Consider the following 21,563-nt stretch of genomic DNA (forward strand, 5'->3'; position numbering starts at 1 on the left):
AGACTGACCATAAGCCGTTAAAGTGGCTAATGAACATGAAGGGGGAGAATCCAAAGTTGCTTAGGTGGTCCATAAGTCTACAAGGCTTCGACTTCACTATTGAGCATAGGCCAGGTGTCCAACATAGCAATGCTGATGGGTTGTCCAGAATGTTTAACCGACCTGACCAAGAGACTCATCCAGGGGTGGATTAGTTCCCCCTGTCCATAGTCTGGGAGGGGCGAGTGTTAGGAAAGATTTCGTAATTGTAGGTAATTTTCCTTCCATGTGGCAACCCCTAAACTTTTTGCTGTTGTTTTCACCTTGTTCTTGACTTTGCCAGAGAAGTGCAGCCTTCTGCTGCACTCCTCTGGGCTTTCGCTCCTTTTCTTATGGGGAAACTGACATGCCCTTAAGACAGTCAGTACCGGGGAACGCTGTTTCCCGTAGTTTCTTTTATCGTGTTGCGGCTTTAGTGCAACATGACACAAGAGGGCACTGTAAGCTAAGTTACAGCTCTCTTGGGTCTCTAGCCTTCTACAGGCCCTAGATACTCTTTTAGGATGGTATTTGATCGGTGCAAGTCATTCAGGGACTCGAATGGTGGCAGCGATCGTTTTGTGTATTTTGAGCTCCTTTTGGCGTTCTGAGCGCGTTTTTCGCACTGAACCCAAAATGGTGGCCTGGCTCCCAAAATGGCCAGACCACGAGGCTCCTTTGTCTTGTCCACTGACCGTCTTGCTCCCTTCACCTTCCCCAGGTCGAGAGACCCGGGGCCTTCCTTATTTGGGCATGTACTTTCCCGCGAAACGTGGTTGCTTTCGCGGGCTTCTACATGTCGTTTGTGTGCCTCCAGGGTGTGGGCTGGGATGTCTGGTCCCAATACACATCCTGGGTGCCAGAGAGTCTAGGGTAGTGTGAATGCCTGGGACCACCGTGGTCCGTGATTGGTCCACGTATGGTATGTGTGTTGATGAGCGGATCTCCTATTGGCTCCCCTCCGTTTTGGCGCGAAGGGAACCGTGGATAAGAGGGGGCTGGAAACACCACTACCATGTCGATCTCCTGAGTTCTCACGAACGAAGGAATACAGGAGCCAAGTATCCTGCAACCAAGAGGCTGGACCGAGGAATCGCTGGTGACCCGCTGAAGGAATCCTTCTTTGCACTGCTGTCGTCCTGTGAAACCCTTTCCTCCTTTGATTGAACCAGAAGGCCTGTACTGGTGCTTCGACCTTTGGAATAGCAGGAACAGCTATTCCCGGCGACTTCATCGTCTCCTGCCAAGTAAGCCTTCGGAAGTGTCTCTGGGCCATCCAGTTGACTGACCAGCTTACAAGGGAGTCCTGCTCTGTAACCGCCGCCAGGTTGTGTTGTATTTCGAGCCCTGGTCACTCTCCCACGCTTCGTACACTTGGCGTTCCCAAGTCTGAAGGGAGGAGTGTACATTTGGCTCGGATACACCCGGCCGCTCCGTTGTCCTGCTGCGGCAACAAACTGTGCTGGTTTCGTCGATTGGGACGTCTTTTTGCTCTACACGACTACGAGGCGTTCCCTGCTCTTCTGAACCTGCCAGCTGCTGAAACTAACGTGGAGAAGCCTGGGTCTGCTTGCTTCGGGGACCGGTGAGTAGTATAGCTAGGATCTGGTCGCCCTCCTGCAGTAGCCCATTGCTTTTCCCCGCTGTGTAGAAACAGCACCCTTTTGTCCGTACTCGCGCTCTGCTTCTGCTCGCTGTGGAGGCTGCGCTTGAGTTGCGGAACCTGTTCTCCTTCTGCTGTGCACTAACCCGAACTGCCTGACTTCCTCCGAAGAGCTTCTCCTTTTGCCCGTTGGCACCGGCGTGGCAGGTACTTTGAGCACAAGGCTCCACTCTTCGCAGGGCTCGGACTTCCATCTAGTTAGGTGCCTCTGAAGGCGAACTGAGTCTAAAGCGTTATCGCACTGCCTGTTTTCCTTCCCTTTCAGGTGGACTACACATTTCGTGCCTCTAATGCTTGCGACTGTCGTATTTGTATATATATTGTGTTGATATGGTATGTGTTGGCTTAGTATTGTGATATTGTGATTTTCTCGCTACGGTCGTTGTTTTAAAGGCCTTTAAATAAATGTGTATATATTTTTGATATAACAACTGTTTGGAGTAGTTTGTAAGCGCTCTTGCTTTGTGTGCTCATTGCGGGCTTTCAGTCACCCTCACCCCTCTTGAGACCTAGTCTTGACCGCGCCGATCGCTACCTTGATTGGTCTGGCTCGTCCAGAGGTTACCCTGTTCCAAGTAATTAGGTTGGCCTTCTGAACTTCTGCGCCACCAGGACAGAGTTCAGAAATCCGTCTTAACACTTACCATAGACGGCAACTCTATAAAGGTAGCTAAGGAAGTGAAAACTCTCTGCATCTACCTCGATTCCACCCTTTCCTTCCATACACAGGTCAGCTCCCTGGCCTGCACCACAGCCTACACATGCAAGCTTATACGCTCAGCCAAACCCTTCCTCTCGACTAAAAGCTGCATTACACTAGCCAGAACCCTCATACTATCAAAACTGGACTATTGTAACTCCCTCTATGTAGGTGCTAACAAACAGGTTACCAATAAAATCCAGATCCTACAGAACAATGCTCTGAGAGCAGCGCTTAGCTTCCCTAAAAGAGAACACATCTCGAATATCAGGAGAACCCACAACTGGCTCACCACCTCGGACAAGATCCTGCTTAAGGTAGCCTCCCTCACCCACAAATACCTTAACAATGCAGCCCCACACTATCTAGCTGACAGAATAACTAGATACACGCCCAACAGACACACCAGAAACAGCAATGCTAACCTGCTCGCTGTTCCCAGATTCAAGCGAACGAAAATGGGTGGCAATAGCTTCCAGGTGAAAGCAGCCCAACACTGGAACACACTACCCCCCTCCATTAGAGCCCCCAAGCCTACCATCAATTTAGGCATAACTATATCCAGTAGCTAAAGAGCAAAGACCAATGACCGACTTTGTAACTACTGCAAATCTCCGTCAACCTGTAACTTTTCCATAATTATACTCTACTGTCTCCCTGTAACTGCATTTCCTCACTACGTCCTGGTATAATAATGTAAATAATGTACAGCACTGTAACTAAGCTGAGAATATACTTGTAATGCTTGCGCCCTCATACCTTCTGGTCTGGTGCGCCATATAAATAAATAATAAACAAATACACCCTGCTACGACATGTTGGCTATTCTGATAGTGAATGAAACACACGTGTTTGTCTTTGTCAACCTTTGATACAAAATGGTGAGTCTGTATTCAAGCACACATTTCCAGATGCTTAACTGATGTCCTGCTGTTCACACCTGCCAACATAGCTGCTACAAACGCTGGAGATAGCAAGCCTGTGTTTTTTAACTCTAAAAGAAAAACTCCTAGATAGTTGATCTATGGGCTGTTTTGCGTTATTTAAGGCTATTATTGCTTGCTCATGTTTCTTCATCACCCCTCACCCCATCAATTCTAGTGATACATAGATAGGGTCAATGAATGCCCCCCATTGCATTCACTATTGAAGGATCAACATCATAAGCATCTCTTGAGTCAGTGTAGCTAAAGCTTCATTGTGCTTGGGATGAGCTAGTCATGGAATGGGTTGTTCGTGTGCTTGGTATGATGTCTGGATCATTATCTCTGTCATTAGTTAACTGTACAACATGCACATTAATAAGCCAACACATTCAGCAATAAACGCACACTGTTATCTGAGCATCATTCAGAATGTGTTTCTGATTGTACCTTGTTTTATTGTGCCAGGAAAAAAACTGGTTTACGACAGACCTGCATGGTAGAGTGTCGGTGTGGCTGGGCTGCATTGGCATCCGCCATTTCTGATATTTGTCATGCGCATGCTTTGTGCATTGTACACAGTCTAAATGTGCGCATGTGTACAGGGAAATGTGTGGAAATTCACATCATGCATGCGATAGTAGGCTTGCTGAATGCCTGGATTTCTTACTAGTAGTCTTCAGACAGGTACCTAGGTTGGCAGCAAGGCTGTTCACATGCACTGTTGTGCTTTCGAGGGGCAGCAGCAGCAAATACCTTCCTGGAATATACATTTTACAATGGGGTACGGTGAAATGTCTGGGAAGAGAATGCCTCCAAGGATTCCCGAGGGATGAGGAGGCTCTTCAGTGTTGAGGCAAGGGGATTGCTGCAGCCCAGTGGAATAGAGAAAGAGCTGTCTGTGATTCAGCGGTCTGCAAGCCTAGGACAGGTAGTCACCCCACACAGGAATAAAGTAAGTGCTGTTATAATTTCGCTGCTGGCATTAAGGGGTGTGATGCCGGTAACAAGGCACTTTCAGTGCAACAAGGGACCCAGTGAAAATCATTAGCGGACCGAGCCGAGAGAAATGGACAGATTTTTTTGAAAAAAATAAACACACTGGCATGCCAATGGATGAGGCACGGAGTCTGGTTACATTGACAGTGAAATAAGGTAGACATGCGTTGCATTTGGAATGCAGCATATGCCTGATAAACACCAGGAACTGAACGAGAGCTGGACAACTTGAAGAATAGAAAGAAATCCTCTACCTCTTCATCATCTTGTGCATCTTTATCTTAATCCTGTGAGTTCCAAATGCTAAAATGACAGTAACCAGGGGGAATGTACCTGACAGAGAGGCAGCGTAAAAGGTACTGCGACAAGTAACTGAGGCCATGCAATGTCTGACTCATGATTACCCGGGCCCACATGGAGACCCGAAGAAAAGATAATTAAAGCACTCATCAAATATTGGTCTACCCCTAATTTCTAATATTGTAAATAAGATTATGAAGGTGTGGAGACACTTTTCAAAAATGGAATAAAACTATTGAAGATGGAACAGCATGTACGTCAATATTGGAAGAGATGCAGCAGCAGGTAGACATGTTATGCAACCTATCAGATGATGGAGCTAGTGCCTTAGCTATGGAAATCGGAGTAATAATTTATCGATGAAGACAAATGCACATAAGAGATTAGTGCACAGATGGATCCCAGAAAACAAAAGCTCTAAAACTCTGATTTGAATTTAGTAAGCTGTTTTTGGACAGCTTAAACTTAAAATAAAGTAAACTCAAAATGTTTAAAGCAGATATACACATTGACAAGCTGTGGAGAAATGCCATGACTTTCTACAGATCCAGGAAAATGGACGTATGGAGAAACATGAAAAACCTAGGTATAACCTAAAACCATATTATACATTAATATAAGGCAAAGGAGGAGAGGTTCTAACACAAACAAGGAAAAGGAAGATCCCCCCGAAAGTCTCAGAATGTCTGACAAGTATAGTTGACCAGTATGAGGCAGGAAACTTTGTCTTGAAGCCCTATTGAGCAGAGGTCTTCAGAGGAAATCCTCATCAGCCAGAAGTGTTTTACAGGCCCAGAGGCATATGCCTTCCTTTGTTTTTCAGTAGCTATGGACCAGGCTACACCTGAGTCCTCTTGTATCATATGTCCACAGATACTGGGTTTCAGCATTCCAGGAATTTGAGACTCACATTCCAATATTCTCAGAGTAGAGATTTAACCTTCAGTGGTGGATGGAGATCCAACCTCAGAAAGGAAGTAGTGTTGGATGAGCCTGCCAACAGTATAATTACCACTTATTCAAGCAGCAAACGGTTGGGCAACATTAGGAAAGAAAACACATCAAGAAATGTGGGCTCTAAGTAAAGTGGATAAGACTTCTAAATGGAGGAGGTTTGCAGCAGTAGACAGAGCAGTGTGTGCCTTTTCAAAAATAGTGGAGAATCAGACAGTGGTGATAAGGGTGGACAATGCCTCTGCTTTGACCTATGTACATCTCAATGGTGAGATGAGGTTGAGATTACTGGAACCTCTTACAAAATACACAGGTGACTGGTGGAGGACTATTTACTATCCATGTAAGCCCTTCATACCAAAGTTAGAACACTAACTAGTCCTTAGAAGCCCACATTGATAAGACTCCTGCAGTACTCGCTAAAATGTACACATAGATGCTAGGTGACACACAAGGAGAACTACAAAGTGATTGTCCAATCTCCTGACCTAGGTTTGAGGGAAGGTAACTTTTAATTGAAGAAAGAACAGTCCATGGGCCTCTATCCCCCTACTCTATGTGTTTCAAATATCTTGATGACCTGTCAAGTGTCCAAGCTGGTTAGCAGAGAACTAACCCATCAAAATCCCTAGTGTCATGCCACCCATTAAGTAGTATACCAACCAATCACTTGTTGTAGAGATGATTATGTTTTACCTTTGTCAACATAGGGGTGGATCCAGGTGGAGTCATCAGATATTGGTAACTCAATGAAATGTTCAACAATGTGGATTTCTATGTAGCCAGAACCACAAACCTTTCCCCGCAGGTTTTGTAAACTGAGATTATTTATGACATCATTGATGACACGTTTGTAGTATTAAAGCAATTGTTTTTATTAACATGTTGAGAGTGACAAGATTTGAATGATTGTATTCTGTCCCAGCATTGTTTTGATGATAATAAATCTGGATTTTGCTGTGCACTTTGTCTACTCAGTCATCGAATTTGGTTTGGACTGACTCCAATTCCTCTGGGTCTGTTTGGGATTTTGAGACCACCTTAGCATATGGTAACAGAGGGCAGTAAGCTAGGCATTGTCAGACTGTTGAGGGGTCCCTGCTGTGTCCCTGAGTACTGTAGAGTTGACTTGTGGAGAGTGGAATCTGCTCTGGAAAGCACTGGAAAGCGGTTAAATAGGCCCAGGGGCACATCACTGCCAGAAAGTATGACAGGTGCATATTGGTTTTGTTGGCTGCGCCTGGGGTGACGGTAGATGGGAAAGACAGGTACTTTCTGATCCATTCTGTCGTTAATTGTCTTAGGCTACCATACTCCAGTTGTAGCACCCCTGACGGTTTGAAGCCGTGGAGGCGGTGTGATCTGGAAACTTTGTTGCATGCCCCACTTTGCTGTGACATACCGCCTCAATCAAGAGCAGACTTAATTCTCACGAAATATATTACTATGGATTTTGGTTGTAGTCCGGCAGCGTTCACAAAGTTGAATATGGCCAAACACCACTTTAAAAATAGTGCACCTTCAAGCATGGCTGGGCGGCCTTCACAAGTGGCTCTGCTCATAACCAATTATATTTTAAAGAGTGAGCTTTCAGAAGTTGATACCTTTTTAACTCTTGTACCACTTAATCAGGATATAGAGGTAGATGTTATGGCTGATAATACTGACAGAATTGCTTTGGTCTCTTTAGCTGCCCCTTTTATCACGTCACCCAAAGTTTTTCAGGATATTAATTTCTCTTCTGATGCCCGGGATGCTGGGGAGGTGTCTGTGATGACTGCTTTTCCAGCAGTCAGGACACACCCTCTAAACATTTTTTTATTGAACAAACGCTTAGTGGTGGCACATGCAGTTGAGATTTGGGAATTGTAGTGGAATCTAACTTGGATATTTTGACTATTACGGAGACATGGCTCAATGTTGCGGCTAATCATGCAGCTTCAGTAGCCACGCCTGTAGGTTATAACCTCATCAGAAATGATTTTGTTTCAGACAGAGGGGGCAGAGTGGCCATTATGTACCAAAACTCCTTGAAGATACACACATCTAATAGCTTAGATATTGAGAACTGCATCTGTGTGTTATGTAAAACACCCAAATCTACACCAGATTTTGACTAACAACCGGTAGACCTAGTAGTTACTTCTTGCTGGTGTGTGATTTAATCTATGGCTCAGTAATAAAGCAGACTCAGATGCAGTATCGATGATGCAGGCTTTGGAAGTTGTAGTATTTCAGCAACTTAACAACGTTGCTATGAATATTAGTGGAAACTGCTTAGACTGGGTCTTATAATACAATCTGGACATTCTTCCTCCAACTACTGAGCTGTGTCTTTAGTCAGACCACTCTTTGGTCACATTTGATGTAATGTTGCCAGGAGTTGATTCTAATCCGAGTACACAGCAGAGTGTTCAGAATTTGGAACATTTGACACAATTAATGATCACAGTCCTGGTTTTACCCGCTATGTCTAAAATACCACAGAGTTCAGGAGTCAAAAATATGGCAGAATACATTCAGCAGGCTTTAGATGGGGCGATCAATGCTCTTGCGCCTATTTGAACTACAGTTATAACATCTGAAAACATTAAAAACTCCTTGTTTAAAGATAGTATTATCGAACTTAGGAAAGCGAACAGTCAGTCAGAAAGAGCCTGGCATAAGAAGCCTGGTGATGAATCAGTGCAAATTTGCAGAATGTCAGTGAAGAAATATAAGCAGGCCATTGGTAAGGTAAAACATTTTTTTTTACAACCAGAGAATCTGTAATGCCAAATCATGACCTATAGAGCCTTTTGTCATTCTGAAGGAATTTAAAGCCAAGACAAAGTCGAAAGGCCTCACATCATCACTGATTCCTGGTGTCAAGAATTTCAAGATGAGCTTATGAGTAACATTATGAAACACAGGCAGAGTATTGAATCCCGTAGGACCCAAGATAATGGGCTCATACAAGCCTGATGCAAACATGCAGACTCCAGCTGATAGGCCCTCCTTTTCATTCCATCAGGTTTTGGAAGAGGAAATTCGAATTAATATTTCTAACCTCAAACCCACATCATGTGTGGGTGACGTTTGCCCACCTCAAAGATTGCCTTGATGTCCGGCTTCCATATATCACTTGGTTGATCAATGCACCCTTCCAAGAGTCCTTTGTTCCTTAAAAAGGCATGAATATTACCATTGCTGAAAAAAGAACACCTGGAACCGGAAATCATAAGTAATTATAGACCAATTACGAATATGCCATTTCTGATCAACATTTTGGATAGAGTGGCGTACATTAACATTCAGGAATTTGATACTGAGTCAGCACTCTTGGATTGATAAACTAACATTACCAAGATTATAGATGATGGTCAGACTGTGCTCCTTATGCTCTTATATTTATCAGCAACGTTTGATCTTATTGATCAATCTCTCCTGGCTATGAGATTGGTTGATGTGGCCAGATATTCAGAGAACTCTGCTGCCTAGTTCAAATCTTTTTTTTGGGTCAGAGGTCTACGAGAGTGGCTATGGCTGGTGTGCAAGTACGCCCCTTTCTCTGTGAAGTGTGAGGTCCCTGGGGCTCATGTCTCAGTCCCACCCTCTTTAACATGTATATGAGACCTTTTTTGATCTGTTGGATGACATTGACATGGTATATACTAACTATGCCGATGATTCCAATATTCTTTTTAAATTAACAGGAGACTATGACTATGATTCGGGTGAATTAAACAAAATGTATGCTATAGTTCAGTGATGGATGGCCCATAATTCACTTGCGCTTAACTATGGCAAGACAGAGCTCCTTATTGCTTAGACTAAAAATAATGCACTCAAGTTACTCTCATTTTAATATTGCCGGCTGTGTTATTCAAGTCGCACCCCATGTGAATATTTTGGGAGTGTATTTTGATGCCCAGATGTCCTTTATTAAACATGTGAATTTTAGTAGGTTGTGTTCTACCTATATAAATATGTTTTTGCATCAAATCAGTCTATATCTTTCTACAGAAAAAAGAGCGGTCTTGGATACCACTCTGATTAATTCCCAGTTGGACTCTTGCAAGAGACTATTGGCTGTCACTGTAAAAATTAATATTAATAAGTTACAGACTTTACAAATTCTTGTGATTCCGAAAGGATCTTAAAACATGCCCATTTAATAGAGGGATATAATACGTCTTCTTAGGCTGATAGGCTGTGTTTGGACATGTCTTGTGTTTTGTTTTGTCTCATAGCACTTTGAGGCCTCCAGTTGTGTGGTGCTTAACAAATATTGAAATAAATAAATAAACAATAGTAGTCGTATGCCATTTTTCCCACTGAATGAAAGCGGGTTCATGCACACATTCTGATGCCATATCTGCTGCAAAGTTCCTTTAACATGAGGTATTTCCAATTTGGGGAGTGTGTGACATGGTATGTTCTGACAACCAACCACACTTTGTAAATGAGGTGTTTGAGCACACCAATATCCTCTTGGGGATAATGCACAAATTCTTATTGGCCTATCATCCACAAGAAAACAGATTTTGTGAGTGCCTAAATGGCCGCTTAAAAGAACAAGTTGCCAAACTAACGGAGATTCTGAATAAGAGTTGGTTAAATTGCCTTACTTTAACCCTATGTGCCTTACGCTATCAGCCAGGCTCTGACAATCACCTGACTCCACATGAGCTGGTGAGTGGGCGCAGAATGCATACTCCCATTGCTCCTACCACACAGGCTCACACTGATGCTGGGAACACTGTGTTGAGGAAAGAAATGAATAATTATTTGACAGCTATGATGGAACTTCTTGAATACATGACTCGACAGGTGCAGACGCGGGAAGTGGGCTCGAAAAAAAACACAGATGAAATACATGAAAAAATGGACCCAGACAATTTGTAGAAACCCCTTTTGTTGTATCCCGGGGGTAAGGTACCGTGCTGTAACTTCATTCAGAAGTGGCACAAGACCTGTTTTCAAGGACCGTACATCGTTAAAACTGCCACTCCATCTGCGGTCAAGGTTGAAGGCAGACAAGCGTGTATCCATCTCAGTGAAGTCAAACTATATAGAGGTGAGATCCCCCTGTCCACAAATATGGACGCGATGGTGAGGAAGATGTGCAAAGACTCCAGACAAGATCACTGACCAGAGCGGATCAGCAGTGAGAAAGAACATAAGCATAGAGACTTTTCTATGCAAGTTGTGTCCCAAAAACTGGGTTTGCAAAACATCCCAAAGCTATTTTTCTTAAAGATAAGTGCCCTCTTCCTTGGTCCTCATAAGTCTAAAAATATATGCATGTTTTATATTACTAAATATTTTTGGAAAAGCATTTATAGTGTGTAAGAAGAGAATTGTTTCATTTTTTAGGTTGTTTTGAAGGACGCTTTCAGGGTGGACATATATTTGTGTATGATAAAAGAATGATTTAACTAAGACATGATACAATTGTTTAGTAATGTAAAATATTACCTTTTGTTGCGCAGATGAATGTGCAGACCCATGTTAACACTAAATACCAAATCAATAGCTATTATGATTGGAGCAACATTTTCTTCCTTTGTGCGTTCATTTTTTATTTACTGTTTCACAGTGCAGCACTCTAGCACATATTGCAAGGCAAGACCAACCTTCCATGTTCTCTATGATGTTAGTACAGTATCCAGTGATAATAACGAAAATATAATAATGAACAACATTTTTAATGAATCATTTTTACAGAAAAAATACTGATTTTTAAAAAGTATATATATGGGGTGGGGTAAGGAGTTAGGGTTAGTGGGGAGGGATTTGGAGTGGGGTTATAAACAAAGGGAAAGAGGGGGCTTGGAGGGAACCCCCAATAAAAAAAAATACATTGGTATTTCTTCAGTAAAAATGTTTCATTAACATTGTTTTAATTATTTATTGATTCGTTAATATCACAGTGAACCTGTTAGTACTAGTATAATATGCATAGCCTTACCAAATGAAATGACCCCATGGAAATATCCTGAACATAGCACTCTAGGGAGGAGGGAAAAAGAAATGTACTTGATTATTAACGCTTTATGAGACAACACGTTGATAATATTGCTCATGTTTCGAATAATATGTGGTACAGACATATGAGCTCAGTGGGGACACAGACATCTGTTGAGAGCTGTTTTGTTTGTTCCCTCATCCCCTATGTCATGAGTGCCTCCAGAATATTCATAGCCACCAAAGTATCTGCACACGTAGCATATTGCCTGTCACACCTCGCAGCATGCATGACTGGAGGGCAATTTCAGGGCAGAAGTGCCCCCATGCATTGGGTAGCAAAAGATTTTCCACATGAAGATAATTTCATAAAAGAAGTGTCCATGATGAGTGATGATAAAACACAACATGAGGTAATATGCTACATATTGTCAGGTCTGAGAAGGGGGCAAATAATAATAGAAGACCACCCACTTATTTTTGCAATGTACTGCCAAATGGGGGAGAGAAATTCATTGATGTTGGGATGGAGGCCAGTTACAAACAGAAGGACAAGTATTTACTACAGATGGCTGGGTCAAACAACTGACCGGCTGTAAAGCAGAGATGCTTGTAGAGCTACTGTAAGTTGTTGTGCAATAGGTAAAGAAAGAGAGCCTCTCTCTCCTCCACCTCTCTCTCCACATGTGGTGTTACCCGGGGCTCAAACCTCTCCCCTGCCTCTTCAATGTCTACTTTGCCCCTTTGGCCCATCTGATCTCTACCTTCTCCTGTACCTTTCAGTGTTATGCATGTGAAACTCAGCTCTCTTTCAGGCCCCCCTCAGCCTCTTTTACTCTCTCGCTCATTCCTGACTGGCTATCCACGATTCAGGATTAAACCTCCAACTATCTCTGCCTTATTGCCAGTAAGACAGAGATCCATCTCATTGTGACTCCTGCTCCCGCTTTCCCTCACTAACACTAGCCACCCTCCTTGGGCCCTCTTCCTTCGCCTTCCTGTGAGGCAAAATACTTGGTGTCATCTTCAACTCCACTCTCTCCTTCGCCCCTCACATCACAGACTTTGCCAAGAAGGCCCACTACCAGCTGCACCACCTCCGAGGTATTCTTCCCTCACTTTCCTTCAGAAGCTCAATGTCTCCAGAGCCCTGGTTCTCTCTAGGCTGAACTACTGCAACAGCCTCCTTCTCAATGTGCCTTCCTCTACACTTCTCCCTCTGCAACGATTCCAGAACAGGACTGCAAGACTTATCTTTGGCCTCAATCCCAGGTACCATATCTCTCCAGCCCTGAAATCTCTCCACTGGCTCCCGCTAGCTGCAAGGTTCAAGTTCAAGACCCTGTGCATCATCTACAAGGCTTACTGGGGCCAGGGCCCGTACTACATTCAACACTCTCTTCCAACATACCTTCCCTCTCGAGCCCTTCACTCAAACTCTCTAAGTCTTAAACGCTTCTTCAGGCAGAGTGTAGCGGGTAGATCTCTCCCCTCTGCAGGTTCCCCCCTCTGGAATGGCCACCCTGCCACTCCCAAACTTGAGCCGGACAAACTGAAGTTCCAGAAGCATCTTAAGATCTTATTTTACTCTTCTGCACTCTCTCTCTCTCTCTCTCTCTCGCCCTTCTTCTGCAGACCCACCTGTCTGCTTCACAGATTGGCTGCTTGGCTACCCTCAGAGTCTCAATGGGTACAAGGCTAATCCATGATCAGTCTCTCCTGCACTGCCTCCGGGCCTACGCACACCCAGCGACTATAACTGTAGGATCTATGTGATTTTACCAAATGAAATAACATAGAATTAATTAATAATGAAACTCTTTAAACAAAATACAGTTTGCATTCATTTATTTTATTTGGGGGGATCCCCCTCAAGCCCCCTGTTTCCCTATGCTTTTAAGCCCACCACAACCCCTTACCCAACCATTTTAACCCAGTAGCCCACCCTCCATATATATATTTTTTCGAATTTCTGTATTTTTTCGTTTTTAAAGATGCATTATTAAATACATTTGCTGTTTTCCATTTGTTAAAATCACTGGATACCTAACTGTAACCCTACAATCCCCTGCCTCCTTGCACTTATCCAGGGCCATGCTGCCCTGACTGCACTTACTAAGAGCTATGCTGCCCTGATTGCACTTCCCTCGACCCTCTCTCTGGCACTTACCCCTTTTCCCATTCCTCTGCACTTTGCACTGTTGCACTTGCATGATTTGAATGACAAATGGCCTTTCAAGATCATTTGTCTTTTCCTCCCTTGTCTTGTCACCCCTAGAAACACTTGTGTACAGGCATGTTTTAGATGACATATCATATCATTTCACATAGTGGTCAAAATACACTAAAATACTAACGTGGGTAGAAGATGAAGCAGGCCCACTACACATAGTACCCTTGAAGAATGCCACCCTATGCATAAGAAATATGGGCACAGTGGAAATGGGGGAAAACAAAGGGTGCACATGCATTTTCAATGTGCTGCAGTGAAAGGAGGCATAGCAGTATTAATGGACCATTATTGGGCTTCTGGTTGCAGGGCGTACATGCAGCTCCCACTGAATTGGGGAGGCCTGTGCTTCCTAGGGGTCATAAGTGCACTATTCTAGTAGTGCTCCCGAGTGAGGTGCAGATTGGTGATTTTACCCGGATTAATGCATACCTAAGAATTAAGAGGTCACTCACTCATAAACACACAAAGAGAGATAACTATTCCTCAGTAAATGTAGCAAAGGCATATGATGACAGACCAGATAAGCATACATTATTCAGTAGATCAGAAATGTTCTTTACCTCCGACTTTTCCTCCAGATTGCAGGCACTTTCGAATGCAAAATAGTTGCAAATAACCCGATGGGAACTGCTGAAGACCATAAATACAACTGTGAAAGGATTCAATGCCATAAGTGAAGAGCTTAAAGCAGTCAGGCTCATGACTCTTCAAAACAGGTATGTCCTTGACCTTATTATGGCCATGGAAGGTGGCGTGTACACAAAAAATTGGCCCTTCTTGCTGCACATACCACCTGCCAATGATGAGGAAAATGAGACCCTCGCAGAGGCAATAGCCACCTTGAAACAACTGCACACAAAAATGGTGTAAGAGATGGAAGACATTGTGGATGATGATTGGTTTACCCACCCGTTCTCATGGATACCCATCTGGTAGACTAACACATTCAAAATACCAGTGGCCATACTCGTACTAGTACTACTAGCTTTCTGTGTCTTAAAAATAACAGTAAGCCAATGCAAAAAGATTGTCAAAAAGGCTGTAGGAATAGAAACTCACATGCATGAGTATGTACAAACAGATGACTTCCCTGTACCTAAACAATGGAAAGCCCTATCACACCTCCCATGTCAAAATATGCTCAAGATCACTACAATTACACAGAGAACTGGGTAAATTGTGACTGAGCTGGGGAATGTTACCACATGTTTCTGGAGTCCAGAAGAACACATGAGACGTGGAGTTAGCCTGAGGGGGGTGAGTAAATTATGGATGTACAAAGAGCCCTATCTGGGGAGAGCATAAGAATGGGTGTTGTCGAGGACTTGACCAGAGGGGGGAGTGTTGGGAGACAGATGAATATGTTATCCCTATTTTCTGCCCCTCTGCCACACCAATACTGCAAGTCTGAGGGATGTTACTCACTGAGACAACTGTTCAGCTCTTATCCCCTACAGGCACAACAGAACATGGAGTCAATGTGAGCTGGAGATGGCAAAACCATTCACACAAACATTGTAACAGTAACAGCACATGCATTAGACATGCAGCAAACATGCACTCCACATGAGGAACACGGACAATAGATAATATATGCATTTAGACATGAAGAATACTAACAATGCATCCACAGACATGAAGAACACTAACATAACCAATGTATAAGGTGAATGCAACATAACCGATATGCGAATACTGCTTGCTAACACAGAAACAAGAGTGCAATTGGGCAGCCATCTGCTTAAAAATATAAGCCACAGTGGCCTTATGGCCTTTGGAAAACTCAAAAAGCTCAATGCAAAGAAATACATTTCCGTGCAGAGCTCAGACAGTTGCTAGCAACTAGTGCTAAGGTTAGAGTGAAATAAGGGAGGATTGGAATGGCGGAATGAAGGCATGAGATAGCAATTCCCAAGATGCAAGAAGTATACTCCCAGATTAATTCAGGTGTTAAAGGAATACAACCAGTCTTTGTTAGCCAGGTGTAGTAAAACAGTAAGCCAAAAGACTCCATTATGAATAACTCAAGAGTGTCCCTGGTGGCAACAGAAAACAACACACACATTGATATTAGCTAAAACCTTAATAAATTGGAGGTAATTCAATTTCAGACATGTTTTGTTTGCAGGTGACCCGTAATTGGAGAACACTGACTATTTATTAGAAGCCAACATAGATACGACACCTACAGTACTCCCTAAAATGCATACATCGGCGTGAGGTGCCACACATGGCGAAGTACAAAGTGATTGCCCGGTCTCATGAACTAGGAATGAGAGATGGTAACTTTAATTCAAGAAAGAACAATCCATGGGCCTCTAGATCCCTACTCTATGTCTGGCTCATATCTCAACGACATGTCAAGTGTCCAAGGTTGGATAGCAGAGAGACAACCTATCAAAATCTTTGGTGTTGTGCTGCCCATTAAGTAGTATGCCAACCAACCACTTGTTTCAGAGATGATGTATTTTTAACCTTTATCAACATAGGGGTTGCTCCAGCCATCAGATGTGTGTAACACAATGTAACACAATGACATTTTTAACCCATTTGGATCTATATGTAGCCAGATCCACTAATCTATCACCTTCCCTCGTAAATTCTGTAAACTGAGATTATGTTATGATATCGTTGACAACACGTTTGTAGTATATAAGCAATTGTTTTTTTATGAGCATGTTGAGAGCTACTAGATTTGGATGCTTGTATGCAGTCTCTGCTTTGATTTGATGATAATAAAGCTGGTTTTTGTTGTGCACTTTTTCTACTCCATCATTGAGTTTGGTTTGATTGTCTTTGTTTCCTCTGTGTCTATTTGGGATTTTGAGACCACCTTACCCTGAGTACAAGGTACACGTGCATGGATGTGATGCCAGATACATGGATATAATAAAATGTCTGTATAATGTGGTGGCAGACCATCTGAGCCATGTATATTCATGCTCACGTGAGGTGTCTCTCCTGCTGGGCATTTCCTACAACTATGTGTAAGGTTTTGAGTGCCAACAGTGAACGTGTTTATCTCCCCAAAGATAGCACAATTGACAAGATTGGTTTGATAGGTGACCCCTGGGAGTTTAGGGAGTTGATGTGATGAAAATATATAGCCCTCAGGAGCTTTTGTATGCATTTCCTTTTGCACTTATGAATTACAAAGCTCTTAGGAAAATTGTTCCCCTTCTGTAATAGCTGAGCAGGCTTAAATATAATAGTCTGGAAGGTTTCCCAGAGCTGTGCCTGTGTTTATGATTGATTCAAACTGCAGATGCAGTCTTTTTAAAGATGCATTCTTTTTCATTAGTGATTAGATGCTAACCCGCATTACTCCCTAAACTAGTCCCTACATTTAACAAATTACTATGGTACTTCCAGCTTTTTTTCTGAAGCCATCCTCTCCATGGGAGAAGGCATGATATTCCTACAAGAGGGCAGTTTTTCAGTACTTAAAGAGAACAACTTGCACCAGAAAGACTTTTAAACATGTTTGACTTTTGTGGTGTCTATTAGCAACTCAAATAAGTCTTTCATGATAATGACAAATGCAGAGGCAGGAATGCCACTGCAGGAAATGTTAGAGAGTAATTCTACCAATGGAATGGCTACCTCATAGATTAATGCAAAGAGGCCACCCCTGCAGGAAAATGCTTAGCCATGACCAGTGACTGAAGCAGCCCTCTGGAAGATGCAGCTTGATGCTACACATGTGTGGGTCCTTTCCTTTAAATCCATGAGGATCTGAGCTTGATGACGTCTGGGAGGCTGTCTGTCCAAAAACATCCAAGACTGTTGGCTGTCGCTGTGTTGTGACTGCGACCGTTGCAGCGAGCATTGTGGAGAGGAGCTGGGATCAATCCTGACAGAGCATGGAGCTCTGAATTGACTAGCTGGTTGGCTGCTTGGTGGGATGCTGGGACGCACAATCTGGGCAAGATAGTGGCAAGTGTGTAGTAACCCCTAGTGTGAAGTAGTGTGCAACTGGTGCATGTTGCTGGGGGTGGTCCACCTGCCTGCTCATGGTCAGTCCATGGAAAGTGGATATGGTGATGGGTAGTTGAGGCAACTTGAGCTCTATGAGGTCATCCAAGCTCTAGATAGACTTCAGACCTATCAACTTTCAGAAGCGATATCACTTTCCTCACTGTCTGGCCCTGCCCCCTGGAACCAATGATCTAAAATCCACAGCGGTTTGCCCTTGAGGCCTAGCGCTACATTGTTGAGGCTGTTTGGGCTGTATGGGCTCGGAGGCCACAAACTGAGGCCCTTAAGCCTATCACCCCATTTTAAAGATCTAACTCCCAATCTGAGGTATCTGTGATGGAAACCCAATACACGCACCTGAAGCTGTTTTTGCCTGTTTGCTACTGTCGTGCACTGTGGCTGCCCCCTGCCAGATGTTGCCTGCACTGTTCGAGCCTGGAGGCTTCACCCCCATAGGAGGAGGAAGGAAGGAGCCTTCAAAACAAGCAGTGGGTTGTCCCTGGAGCAAATCCTGTTGCAGAAAGAAACGCACCAATGATGTAGGCTGCTAAGAACTTTGTCAGACTCTCGGGCAATACCAAATGTATAGTCCAGCTGCTGGCGAGTCTGCATACCACTTCTTACTGGCTATGCAGACGATTCACTTTTAGATAGGAAGGGGGAGGAGATAGAATTGGCACAGCCCTCTTAAACCAGTCGGCGATCCCCATCTACGTCTTTTTATAAAACCTTAGGACATTGGTGAGATGTTGTTATGAGTGCTCTCTGTTCTTAACATTTGTGTTTTTTTTAGTTTGTTGTAATGGGTTTTGTCATCAGTTTTGACTTTATTAGGATATTATGATAGTATAGTACTGTATTGGTATGTAAAATTGTAATTTATCTTGTATGAACGTTTAAATTTAGTACTAACTTTATATGAGCTGGTTTTTACATTCTGTAAATGCTGCTATGTTGATATCCAGCTATTCTGGAACTTTATATGATATTTATTATTATTAAAGTACCCTCATAGGATTTTTTAAAATCGTATTCTACATTACTTGTGCCTCCTTATTTCCACACATTTGGTGACTTTTGATGAAAAAGGGATTCTATTTTTGGCATTCTGCATGTGGCTCTTTATAGTGACACCTTATTTACGCTACACATCCTCAATTTAAGTTCCTTTTTATTTGGTACTTGCCATATAATATTTTATACTGAGGACTGAGGATGGCCAAACGTAATTCCTCCGAGCCGCCGAAGGCTGACCCAAAGTCAATAGCCAAGAAAAACCTAATCATGGGCAAAAAGTGGTTGGCTATAATCATGTAACTAACAACACTTATGGGGGAAAGCCAGAACAAGACAGTTAAGAAAACTGCAAATCAATATGTAACTGGCTCAGGAATTTGGAGTCTTTCTTAAAAAAGGCATTTGGGGTTTAGAAGAAAAGATTATGTTAGTCTAAAAGTCGATAGCACAAAAGGAGAGAATGGAGATCATACCTGATCAACTAGAGGTTCTTATTGATTAGGTGGACAAGATTCCTGGTATCTTTGCCCCAACAGCCATTGAGAAGGAGAACACTATGAGCACTACCATAACACATAGCAGTGATAGAGGACATGATGGAGGCTGTGCCCCAATCACCACACAGTAAGCTGGCAAATACGTCCCTAAAACCCCCAATCTGAAAGAGATTTATCCTAAATATACCTTCAGCAAATATTTGGCTATAATGGGAAACCAAGTTTTAAATATTCATGACGTCCTTTTGAAATTAGAAAACAAAGTGGATCTGGCAGGTATGTTAGAAAGAAAAGGTTAAAATGTTAATATTACAAATTATGACCCAGCTGAAGAGGAACCCCCGTTTGTTATGAAAAACAGATTTGAGAGAAAATCTGGTTTGGACAGTAAGAGACTTCCAGGCACTAAGGCGACCAAGAGTAATGTGGAGATAAGAAAGAGTAAGTCTAAAGCTGGGGGGCCTAGAGCTGGGGGGCCTAGAGCTCCAGACAGACAGACAGCTGAACGGGAAATCCAAGTTCAGACCTATCTACTCAGCCTGGGAAGAAGACTGGAAAGGTAGGGGGAAATAATTGTTTAACCTGCTTCTCAGAAAAGCGTGGTTTTGGATCACTGTTGAGGCCTCAAATGATGGGGTGTTTACCCCAGCCAAAAGGAGTCAGGCTGTATACAAGCGAAGAACCCAATGGCAATTCCTATGTTCTAGAACTCCCATCACAGGCAGCACCCTTAGTGGTGGTATTGACCAGTGTCCCTAGGTTAATTTTTGCTGTTGGAAAGGATATTATTTCCTCATGAATAAAGTGGTTCACTATGTAAATACAAATGTGGTGACTAGTGCTGTCACGTAGCAAGATTTTCTGATGGCCACACGTTCTTCGTGGGTAGGACATGGCCCTAAGATGTTTGACAGAGACTGAGTTACCGTAATGCTGAACCACCCACATGAAGTCTCTGATTTACTACGGAGTGGATCTCATCATTGCTTAGCAACATTAGAAATTGGTTTCGTACATCTGGAGTTTTTCTATAAACCTCTGGGGATTAGGATGTGCATGGCTAAGTTAGCAAACAATACCCCAGTAGTGCAAATTTGGAACTTTTGACTTAAGAATAGTCGTGCACAGATATCTGGCCCTAAAATACAGGAGACGTTGCTGCTCAGTAACAGATATAATTGTCTGAGGTGCATTCAGGAGGTAGATTGACAATTAGATATGGATGAGGGCTTGGGAAATCCCGCTGTAGCAAGCTTGGATGTACAGCCCCAAATTGAGAAGTGTTGGTGGGATATAGGGATAGTGTAAATCGGAAAGATATCTCTGTTAGTTGAGGGGAGGGCCACTCTAAATATTCACCCATCTGTAAAACGGATGAAACATTGCTGGTTTACAGAGCAATGTGCTGCATAGCTCATGGTGAAATTGTATTCAGAATTCCCAGATCATCATATTTCAGGAAACATGCACCATGGAGCTTATTCATCTTCAGGTATATTGTTTGTATCATATAACTGTGATTATATCAAATGTAAGAGGGAGACCCTCACAGGGGTTGCCTATTTATATGGCTAACACTCTGATGTGCGAAATTACACATTCAATAATATTGCATGCAAATATGCTGTTTTTAACTATTATGATCTGAGGCAGTAAACTCTTAGGCCTTGTCTACTTATATAACAGAACTGGAAATAGGTCAAAAGTCTTACTGAAATCCCCACAGAGTATTATGCAAAATTGTACTTCCTATGTCTGTGATTTGTCAGTAATTATTGGGTGAGATTTTAATTTGGCTTGGAATGGATGAAGATCTTGTCTACGACAAAGAAGAAAAGAGCTTCTACTCCGTTCCAACTCCTTTCTTGATGGATTCGGCCACCTCAAATGGAGCTCTTCTTCTGTGAGACATAAAGAAAGAGACTGGTTACAGAGCCATAAATGGGAAGTAGCAGTCACAATCAGCAGGGAACAACACGTTCAACAACTGCTCATAGTAGTATCATTGATTACATACTGGAGTTGTATAGATGGCTCTGAGGTTTTGGAGAGTTTTGAAAGTGATCGCTACCCACTCTCATTGGTTTGGATGTGGGGCAGGGAATTGTCTACATATAGAACCTTAGTCTATCCTCTGACCACAAAAGAGGGCTATCAGCTGGAGGAGTACTAAGGGGAATGTCTTGCTTGGTAAAGTGGTTAGACAGAATAAGCAAATCATAGGGCCTCATTACACGGTAGGCGGTGAGCCATGGCGCTATTGGCGCCATGGCTCATGCTGGTAAAATACCGGCACCGCCTTGGCGGAAAGGGGATTTACCGCCCCATTCCA

The sequence above is a fragment of the Ambystoma mexicanum genome, chromosome 8 (genome assembly GCF_040938575.1).
Source record: "Ambystoma mexicanum isolate Mex_15411 chromosome 8, UKY_AmexF1_1, whole genome shotgun sequence".
Taxonomy (NCBI): Eukaryota; Metazoa; Chordata; class Amphibia; order Caudata; family Ambystomatidae; genus Ambystoma; species Ambystoma mexicanum.